Source organism: Protopterus annectens, chromosome 11.part0 (assembly GCF_019279795.1).
Source record: "Protopterus annectens isolate FY-2018-M chromosome 11.part0, PAN1.0, whole genome shotgun sequence".
In the NCBI taxonomy this organism is placed as follows: domain Eukaryota; kingdom Metazoa; phylum Chordata; order Ceratodontiformes; family Protopteridae; genus Protopterus; species Protopterus annectens.
Window position 1 is genome coordinate 1,467,991,451 of NC_056745.1, and position 11,133 is coordinate 1,468,002,583.

At 38.8% G+C, this 11,133-nt stretch overlaps 1 protein-coding gene across 1 annotated transcript in view; it reads right to left on the minus strand.

The window, feature by feature from the left end:
• LOC122815087 (hyaluronidase-like) overlaps positions 1–8,439 on the minus strand; it is a 25,021-nt gene extending 16,582 nt beyond the window's left edge. Inside the window, exon 1 of the mRNA XM_044087329.1 lies at positions 8,335–8,439. The gene's annotated coding sequence lies outside the window, so the exon portion shown is untranslated. The remainder of the gene's footprint in view (positions 1–8,334) is intronic.
• Positions 8,440–11,133: the final 2,694 nt, after the last annotated feature.

Below are 11,133 nucleotides of genomic sequence, written 5' to 3' on the forward strand. Positions count from 1 at the left end.
AGACTTATTGGTGCTATTAACCTGACACACTGACAGACTCAGTGCATATGAATTCATACACATTGTCTGAGGTAAATGATGTTTATAACTCTTAATTGTTGTCGTTATTCATTACGTGTAATCCACCACCTTTCCTCCATATGCCACTAGTTTTAGGATGGATTACGTGGGCCAGAGTTAGAAACCGAGTCGAAATCCAGGACGTCCCTGGAAATCAGGGACAGTTCAGAGGTACGGTCCCTATTTGTTCCCCCAGTGGTTTATGTCCTGTCCAGTGGATGTGCTCTTAGGGGTTGATAGGTATGGGCGTCAGCTATGCCCATTTCAGAATATTACTTACATCCCCGAGGTGGTCCTAATTCAACTTTGCCAGCCAACACCTGCACGCCTAGGCCCGTAATTGCATACCCATAGTTCCCCCACCTGCCACTCCTCTATAGCACTCATCATTACTGTGGGTGCAGGTGGGGTATAAACACACCACTACACACTGCCCACTCTCCCATTGTTGTGACACATGTCGTGCGTTGTGCCGACCCATGGGTTATCAGGCTTGCACAACCTACTGGTCCGTGTACATCTACAGGCTGGTTTGATAAGTCATTACCGGGACTGCCTCCGATCATTAATTTTTGTGTCGCTGTCTATGTTTCAGGATTAGACCTGGCAGGTCTCTCCCACTGGTAGTATCCTGCCAGTGGTCTGAGAAGCAGTGGTGTGTTTACCTTTATTGTGTGTCTGTATGTCTCACCGGCCTAGCTGGGGGGTGGGGGGGTTTATGCTACATGTTACACATTTGTTTATTGAACCCCTCACCCCCATATGCACGGCCTGTGAACATGTTACTCATAACTGCTTTATCATATTCTAGCTATATGCATCGGTATATTTACAGTCACACATATATATATATATATATATATATATATATATATATATATATATACATTACTATATAGAGATATATTTGTATATGTATGCATATATGTATATTTATATTTTGCTGTCTATCAATATATATATATATATATATATATATATATATACATCACAGTATATGGGTCTATGGGTGTCTGCATATGTATATATTTATATGTGGGTATGTATCTATATTCTGTCTCTGTATGTATACATTTGTACTACAGAGAGGGAGAGGCTTATCTCTATGTCGCTATGGGTAGATATACACACACATACCTCTACATATATACGTCTACATCTGGTTATTCTGTTCCTTGCCATATAGATTACACTTTGCTGCAGTGGGACTCGTAGTGGGTGTGGCTTCTCATTGGGCTATGCCTCTGCCCAATGAACACATTCGCTTGCATCCCTAGGGCTGTCCATATAGGCCCACATCAGCCAACATCTGCACATCTAGACCCATAAGTACCTACCCATAGTTCCCCCACCCTCGCCTGCTCAACAGCACCCATCCTTACTCTGGGTCCTGGTCTGTTCTGGACACACCACTACACGCTGCCCACCCTCCACTTCATGGAACCCATTTCATATAATTGTCTCATCCCATGGGTCATCAGGGTTTCCCACCCTTGTATTCCGAGTCTGTATACACAGCGGCCTTCTTTTGGTCTTGGCAATTTTTGGGGTGCCCCACAAGGGACGCTCCAGTCTGTGTTCCAAGATTAGAATTCATGGGTGCACTGTGTACCCCCACCGGTAGTATCCTGCCTGTGGTCTGGGGAGCAGTGGACTTTTGACATTGTTTGTGTGTATGTTTCCTGTGTCCGGCTGGGGGTGGGTGTAAGGGCATGCTACATGTTTCATGTTTCTTGCTTGGGCTCCTCACTTCCATTGGCATCGCCTGTGAACATATGTCATTCTTGTGTGCTGTTTCCTATCATAGCTGTATATCTGTGTATATCTACTCAGACACACACACACACACACACACATATATATATATATATATATATATATATATATATATATATGTGTGTATATGTATATATCTATATATATATATATATATATATATATATATATATATATATGTATATATATATATATATATATATATATATATATATATGTATATATATATATATATATATATATATATATATATATATATATATATATTTATATGTCTATACATATATGTATATTTATATATTTATATGTTTGTGTGTCTGTAAAGCAATACATACCCCACGCAAATGCTCTTACACATGCGTACTGGTATTTATATATGCTTGACCTGCTTACTAGTGCCTTATTCATTATAACACTGACACTTCACTCCAGTTATCTTTTAATTGATATTTTGTAGGTTATACAGTGGACAGATGTCGCAATATGTTCATGTACGGATTACCGATGGTAATTGATATGTGATACTGTGGGATTCGGTATGGGAATGTCTGTTCGTTAGGGGGTTGCTCTAACCAATGCACTATTGCTGTGCTGCTTCATTTGCATATATACCCATATACCCATGGCTCCTGGTTCCTCAAACACACACCCTAACCCCTCCCTAACACTGCTGTCATCCATTCTCCAGTCAGATTTGCAGTGTATCCACACCACTGCACATTAGCCACTCCCTACTCCTATTGACCCATCCCATCAGTTGACTCACTCCATGTATCCTCAGAACTCCCAAATGTTTAGTCCACAAACAGTGGTGACGTGAGCGACCAAAAGTATACTATTCGCAATTTTTGGGTTGTCCCACATGGGACACACCAGTGTTTATGTCAAGATTAGACTTTATACTTCATTACATCCTTACTCCCGTTAACATGACACTCCAATTAATTAATATGTATGACTATGTGGTAATGCATACGTTATACATGACAGCCTAATTATGTATGTGTTCGGCGTATTTCTTTTACAAATAGATTGGTTTAGTAATTGGCGTTGCCGTAGCAGGCAGATCACAGGAATGATTCCATGTGTAGGGAAGTCCTCACATTTGATTATTGTCAGCACAGCACTGACTCTGGACATTGTACACACTTCTGCATTTTAGCAGTTTCGTCCCGTCCCTCTTCTGCACAACCTATTATTCTATCTACTGTCCAGGTTTGTAAGTGCACATTCATATTATTTTATGTCTGCAAATGAAATGCATGTATTACAGAGAATGTACTTCTACATATTGATGTCTACATGTGTGTATGCATATATACCTATAACGAACTCACTGACCTCCACGGGGTGGTCCATTTAGAACCGGGCCATACAACCCTGGCATGCTTGGCTCCATAATTTCATACCCATAGTTCCTCCACCCCACCCATGTTCAAAATACATGCATACCTTCCATTGTCCACTTGTTATTGCAGCCATGACACACCTCCACACATTGCCCTCTCCAGAGCGTTAGGGGCCCTACACGTATGTTGTCCCACCCCATGTATTCTCAGGCTCTCCCACCATTTAGTCCTTGAACATACCTGCCCTTGCTTGTGTAATGGTCGGATGGCCAAATGGTCTATATAATTTTTGGGTAGTCCCACCAGGGACTACCCTCTGTGTGTAAAGTAGACTTAACATATCAACAATGTTACTCCCACTGGTAATATCCTGCCTGTGGTGTGAGTAGCAGTGCTTTGCTCACTCCTGCCCAGCTTGATATGACATACGCTGACAGCGCTATATAATACTGGGGTTGCTGTTGATTCCCTTCTCATTACTTTTGTATGCTTTATTGTTACATCATTCTTTCTTCATAGATGGAGATATATATATATATATATATATATATATATATATATATATATATATATATATATATATATATTATATATCTGTATAGACTTATATACTTATATACATTTCCTATGCTGGGCACTGCTTAGACCCGTGCATGTGCACTCAGACTTGCTTACTGGTACCTATATATGTTTACTGCGGCTTATTTGTGCTTACACCTGCTTACTAGTACCTTATTCATTATGACAGTGTCACTTTGCTTGAATTATATTTAAGTTAAATATCTCATGCGATTCTCTTATGTCGGTTTTATGGCAAAACAACATTCATTCCACATGGAAAATGATATGTGCTATTGTTGGGCTCCAACCGTGAATGCCTGTTTGATAAGCAGATGCTCTAAACACTACAATATTGACACTTACATTGATTCTGCATGTTTTTCTCTAGTAGAATGAATATGATGTGTAAGCTACGCTCGGCAGAGGGCAGCGACACGCAGACATGCTGCGCCTTGCTTACACCTTCGATATTGCAGCATTTGAATGTATAATAGGGACACAGGGACAGGGAATCTAATTGTGAAAGTTCTAGGGACAGGGCTCATCATTCTACTACGTGCATGTGTGTTTACTACTTCGAGTGTATTTCACTGTTCGTGGACACTCTTGTATGCTTAGCATACATTTCGGTATCCACGGACACTGAATTATTGGCTTACTATTAGGGGCGGGCTCTACTAGTAGACATAGTAGGTTTTGCAAGTGTTGGGGCATGTTTATGTCTCCGTTGAGCACTTGCACACTCCTCCTGCACTTGCACATGTTTCCTGTGCATGTTGAGGTTGCGGCAGCACGCCCTCATACATATTCATATGGCGCTGCTGCACCGTCTGTAGTGAGGTCGCTCAGCGCTAGGCTAAAACCGTCCTTGCGCCAAGCTTCTTGAATCCCGGGGCTTGTTTTATTTTCATTTTCTCTTCAAAACAATCACTGTTCTTGTTATAACATATAGATAATTGAGCATCACTGTTTCTTAATATTTGTTATGCTGTGAAAACAGACCACTACAATTATATCAGCATGCTTTAGTTGCTGACTAAAGCAGCTTACACTCTTCTCTCTATAGTATAACAGACAGAGTGACAGACTGACAAACAGATGGACATAGAGAGATCAAAGGCAACACAAGGGAACGACATGCATACATTCAGAGTGGGTTTGTGGTATGCAAGCTAGGCTTGTAAGGGGCCTAGTGGTCTTTAGCCTTGGAGCAACTTATAAACCTATAAAAATAACAAGAGAGTTGCACATTATACACAAAACATGAAGTAAGCACATCGCACATGCAGTATTTTTTAAACTGCTGTAGCTCTGGCACTGAAAGATACATTAAAATAATATATGGGCAATTGTTATTAGTAGGGATGCTACATTTCTTGTGGTCACTCTTGTTTACATTTCAGCTTAAGGATTTATTTATTATTTTATTTAGTTTTGCTGGTCATGTTATTTTCAGTAGGCCTATGGCCTACTTTCAGGTGAGATCTGAAAAGGTATTTAGACTGAAGAGTGGTGATTCTGTCATATCAGTGGAGAATTTCTCCTACATGTACCCTATACTTTTTCCAAAAAATGCCAGGGGGGACATAAAATAGCCACCTGAGTTAGCACAAGCTCAAACAGATAGAACTTTTGCTTATGTCTTTATAAGCATTTCTATGGAAATAACAAATCACTAATAAAGTCAAGTTTATAGGTTTAGACATTATATAATTACTGAATGCTACTAAAACAATATTATATCAGTCAAAGTAAGTGGAATTTTGAACTGTTGTGTTCTGCATTAAATGACTGATTAAAATTCTGTTCAGTGTCTTAGAAGTGAGGAAAAACTGAAACAAAACATTTTGAAAACCATTGCTAATAATGTCCCTCTAACCAAACAAAAGGCTGGAAAGCCTGCTCTCCTTCATACTGCCTGAAAGGCAAGAGGCATGTTTAAAGACGTGATAGAGAAACTGTTGTTTCATTATGGTAACATATTGTCTTGCAAAGGCATTTCCAGACATGTCTTTAAAAAAGCATTGGTATAATTAGAAACTTTTCCACCCCAAATCCTGTTAAACAACATGTCCTTTTTGTCTTTTGTGATACCTGCTCAGCCATACACTGTAGCATCAGTACAAGCGGTCTGGAAAATATTTGTTTATCCTGTTATAAAAAAATACAGCTATCAATAGGACTTCTGCTCATAGTGACTTCCTATCCAAGCTGTAATAATTCACAAACATGATGAAGTTCTGGTCTCTTAGCTTACTTTTCTCAATTAATCTAAAATTTTAAGCTTCTTTACAGCTGTATACAGCCTGCAGTGAAACATATGAAAACAGTTTCTCTTGAAACAAATCCCTACTTTTTCTGTAATTAAACACAGTCACAGTGTAAAACCATGTGCTGCTAGAAGAATGTCTTATTATTAAATTCAGAGCTAATAGCCTATTGATATGCCTAATGCTAATAAGTCAGTTGTATATATACATATATATATATATATATATATATATATATATATATATATATATATATATCCCATGGGCCTCTATTACATGAGATTTAAGGTATCACACAGAGAAAACTATAACTTGGCTAAGTCTTTCTTGTAGTTTTTATTAACTGGTTTGTCTGTGTGCCTTTTTTTGTCTATTGGACCCATATGAGAATGCTTTACAAATTGTTGCTACAGAGTTTAGATTATACACTAGCATTTGAAAACTTCAGGTTTGTAACATGCAATATCTAAAATGTTCTACACATTTCTCGCAACTATATTTTGGGAACATTACTGCAGCAATGGTACCTAAAGTCAATGTACACAGTGAACTAAAGGGTTTCCAAACATGACATCCCCTTGATTAGTCTCAAAAACATCCTTCTAATATATCACTCATTATTAGTACACAACTCACTGTATTCTTTAGGCTTCCCCTTCAGTATGTAGATTACATACAATATTCATCACTCTGCGAAGAAACTTTAAACAATAAATTCATATTAATTTATAATGTCTTATAATCCACAACAGAAATAGTAGCATAGTTGTGGATTACCTTCATATGTATGTGATGCACATGGGCGAGTACAAGACTGTCGAAAGGAGGTTTCCAAATACCCACAAAATCGAAAAAAAAAATTGTCCAAATGTGCAATGAGCAAATGCATATGGGCATTCGCTCATTGCAGATTCGGCATTTTGGGTGCAGATTGCACTATAGTGGGGATCGGGAAATGGTTCCTTTCCCCAGTGTAGTGCAATCTTGGAGTTAGTATATTAAAGTAGGGTGGGTGTGGGGGGCACAGCCCCCCACATGGGGGATGCAGGGGGGACTTGCCCCTGCATTATGATGTGTATTCGCATTTTTTGTTCGAAAATCATCTAATCTAGTTTTCCAGATTTTGATTTTCGAACTTTGGTAAAGTTCGACATTACCTTTTTCGCAGTTTTGAGTCACACAACAGTGCATTCGCATATGTCATTTACGGACATATGAAGGTAAGCCGAATTTTGCACATTCCCAAACATGATTACATACCACACATTTTATTTACTTAAAACACATATTATATCATACACTCTGAAAGCAAAAAGGTTAAGAGATATGCTTAGAAATATAGTTTCTGTGAAGTTACTTGGGCACATAAGAAATGTACCAATAATCACACACTGAAAGCTATTAACTTCCACTTAAATGTAACCGATGGAATGCTAGTCTCTCCTCCCTACACATCTACCTATCCTTCTGTTAAATAATTCATGTAGAGAGCATTTCACAGATGCCTCGGGCTGACACTTACTTAAACTTTTGCAATCTGTGAACAACCAGTTTATAAACTTTATAGTTTGTATATCACAAAAGAAAAAAATATATATATATTCTAAGCCAGAACAAAGCCCTCAGATTGGTTTCAGGATCTGTTTCAGAGTAAGATACTGCCATGATGAATTCTGCAACAGCAAAGTATAGGTGCACACATTTAATTTTATGCATGATATTATTTATAGTAACGTGTGAGCAGGTCATGCTAGAAGCTAGACGAATGCTGATGAGTGCTGTAAGATCGTGAAAAGCATGTCCATGCTGAGAAATACATTCACCAATGCTTTATAATTCAATAACTTAGAAATCAAGCATCAAAAGCTATATAATGAATTAAAATATAAATAAAAAATACTGCTTAATGTCATTTGCAAGAATGTATTATTATTATTCAGAGATGCTACTAGTATGCTGTATGTGAATTTCATTGAAAAAGAAAATATTTTTGCACAACAGCTTTTATACATTTCCCACAGAGTCCAGTAACTGTGAATCCTTCCTTGCTTTTCTGTATTTAACTTTTAAACTGCAACAGACATCTGCTGCTTCCATTCAAGCCTGACATTTCAGAAAAGATAAATGAAAAAATAAACACAACACAGTTTGCTACCTTCTTCAGCATAGCCTAGAGCAGAGTGGTTTTAATAACTATTAGTTAAGTTTAGTCCAGCCACATTCTAAGATAGTAGGACTTTTTGTACTCTAATATTAATTAAGTAACCACAATCCAAGAATAGAAATGACATTTTTGAAAAAGCTGCAGTACTACTCACTAACTCTTTGATTTAACTTGCTGCCACTATGTCAGTGCTGTAAATCCAATTAATGCATCTGCTTGCAGATAATTCAGTGTACCAGAACTCTTGTGGCTTCAGGTTAAGACTAGGAAGAGAGACAATGCAGCCTTATAATGTTCAAAGCAGCTGTGTGAGTAGCTTACCTCTGGGTCCTGCTGTCCACCATGTCATCGGAAAAGGAAATCAAAGGACCTTCATTGATGATTTTTAATTAAGTGGTTGATACATTGATTCACCAGCCAGTTTCAATGACTGACCATCCATCACAGAAAGACTGATGGGGCAAAATGATTCAACAGTGACCTATTTTTTAAAACATCAGTATCATAATATAATTATATGAGAATGTATATATATTACAGAAAAACATGATTTAATAAGCTTAATTGAAATTTTCAATTTACAGTTTGGTTAGGAAGGGTATGTTAACAAACAAGATTGAAGGGTCAGTTAAGTGCCCCATTTTTTAGCGTTAAAACTTAATCTACTCAAAACTGCATTCTACCTTATTTACCCACACACACACACACACACACACACACACACACACACACACACACACACACACACACACACACACACACACACACACGTGTGCGTGTGTGTGAGTGTGCTCATGTATTAAATGTCTTTTATAAAGTTGCCTGAGCTTTACTGTTGTTACTTTAAAGAAAATTCAGTTTGACAGCTGTGGCACACAATATACCATCTAATTATATGGCTCCACAATACAAACTATTAATACAGAAAAAATAGTATTTATTTATCTTCTTTTTTCATATATTTAATTTATTTCTTTCTTAACTTGGTAAGAAACTTAACTTCAAGCAGATCCCTTTCCACCACAGTGTAATCAAACTCGAAAATCATATTTAAAAAAAAGAATGTAAATGTTTATAGTATATAAAGATGTAGAAAATGGCTTAGCAACTGTATCTAGTTATAACCAATAATGTAAGAAGTGATAGAAATAAAATGATAGTAAATACAATGCACAATGCACTTACAAACTTTAAAATACGTACTGTGACACGATAGAGAAATAAGTAATGATTAATAAGGAATAATATGCAGATTCAAGGCTGTTCGAAAAATAATCCCTAATCTGTGGAATTCAGATTCACATCCCCGAGCTGACTGTTAATTTGTGGCATTCAGATTCACATCCTCAGCGAGCTGTTACTCTGTGTCATTCAGATTCACAACCCCCAGCTGATTGTTATTCTGTGGCATTCAGATTCATATCCCCCAGCCAACTTTTACTCTGTGGCATTCAGATTCACATCCCCCAGCTGACTGTTACTCTGTCGTATTCAGATTCACATCCCCAGTTGACAGTTACTCTGTGGCATTCAGATTAACATCCCCAGCCAACTGTTACTTTTTAGCATTCAGATTCAACTCCCCCAGCTAATTGTTACTCTGTGGCATTCAGAATCACATCCCCCAGCCAACTGTTACTCTGTGGCATTCAGATACACATCCCCAGCTGACTGTTACTCTGTGGCATTAACAGTCACATCCCCCAGCTGACTGTAAGTTTGAGGCATTCAGATTCACATCCATAGCTGACTGTTACTCAGCGGCATTCAGATTCAAATCCCCAGCCGAGTGTTACTTTGTGACATTCACATTCACATCCCCCATCCGACTACTACTCTGTGGCATTCAGATTCACATTCCCAGCCAGCTGTTACTCTGTGGCATTCAGATTCATATCCCCCAGCTGACTCTTACTCTGGGCCATTCAGATTCACATCCCCAGCTGACTGTTAATCTGTGGCATCCAGATTCACATCCCAAGTTGACTGTTACTCTGTGTCATTCAGATTCACATTCCTAGCCAGCTGTTACTCTGTGGCATTCAGATTTACATCCCCAGCTGATTGTTACTCTGTGGCATTCAGATTCACATCCCAGCTGATTGTTACTCTGTGGCATTCAGATTCATATCTCCCAGCCAACTGTTACTCTGTGGTATTCAGATTCTCATCCCCAGCCGACTGTTACTCTGTGGCATTAAAATTCACATCCACCAGCCGAATGTTACTCTGTGACATTCAGATTTACACCCCCAGCAAACTGATACTCTGTGGCATTCACATTCACATCCCCCAGATGACTGCTACTCTGTGGCATTCAGATTCAAATTCCCAGCCGATTGTTACTCTGTGACATTCACATTCACATCCCCCAGCTGACTATTACTCTGTGGCATGCAGATTCACATCTCCTAGCCGAGTGTTACTCTGTGACATTCAGATTTACATCACCCAGCAAACTGTTACTCTGTGGCAGTCACATTCACATCCACCAGCTGACTATTACTCTATGGCATTCAGATTCACATCCGGCAGCCGACTGTTACTTTGTGACATTGAGATTCACATCCCCTAGCCGACTGTTAACTCTGTGGCATTCAGATTCACACCACCGAGCTGGCTGTTACTCTGTGGCATTCAGATTCACATCCCCAGCTGACTGTTACTCTGTAGCATTCAGATTAACATCCCTAGCAGACTGCTACTGTGGAGCATTCAGATTCACACCCCCCAGCTGATTGTTACTCTGTGAAATTCAGATTCACATTGCAAAGCCAACTGATACTCTGTGGCATTTAGATTCACATCCCTAGCCGACTGTTAGCCTGTGGCATTCAAATTCACATCCCCTAGTCGACTGTTACTCTGTGACATTCAGATTTACATCCCCCAGCCGACTATTACTCTGTGGCACTCACCTTCACACCCCCCAGCTGACTGTTAGTTTGTGGCA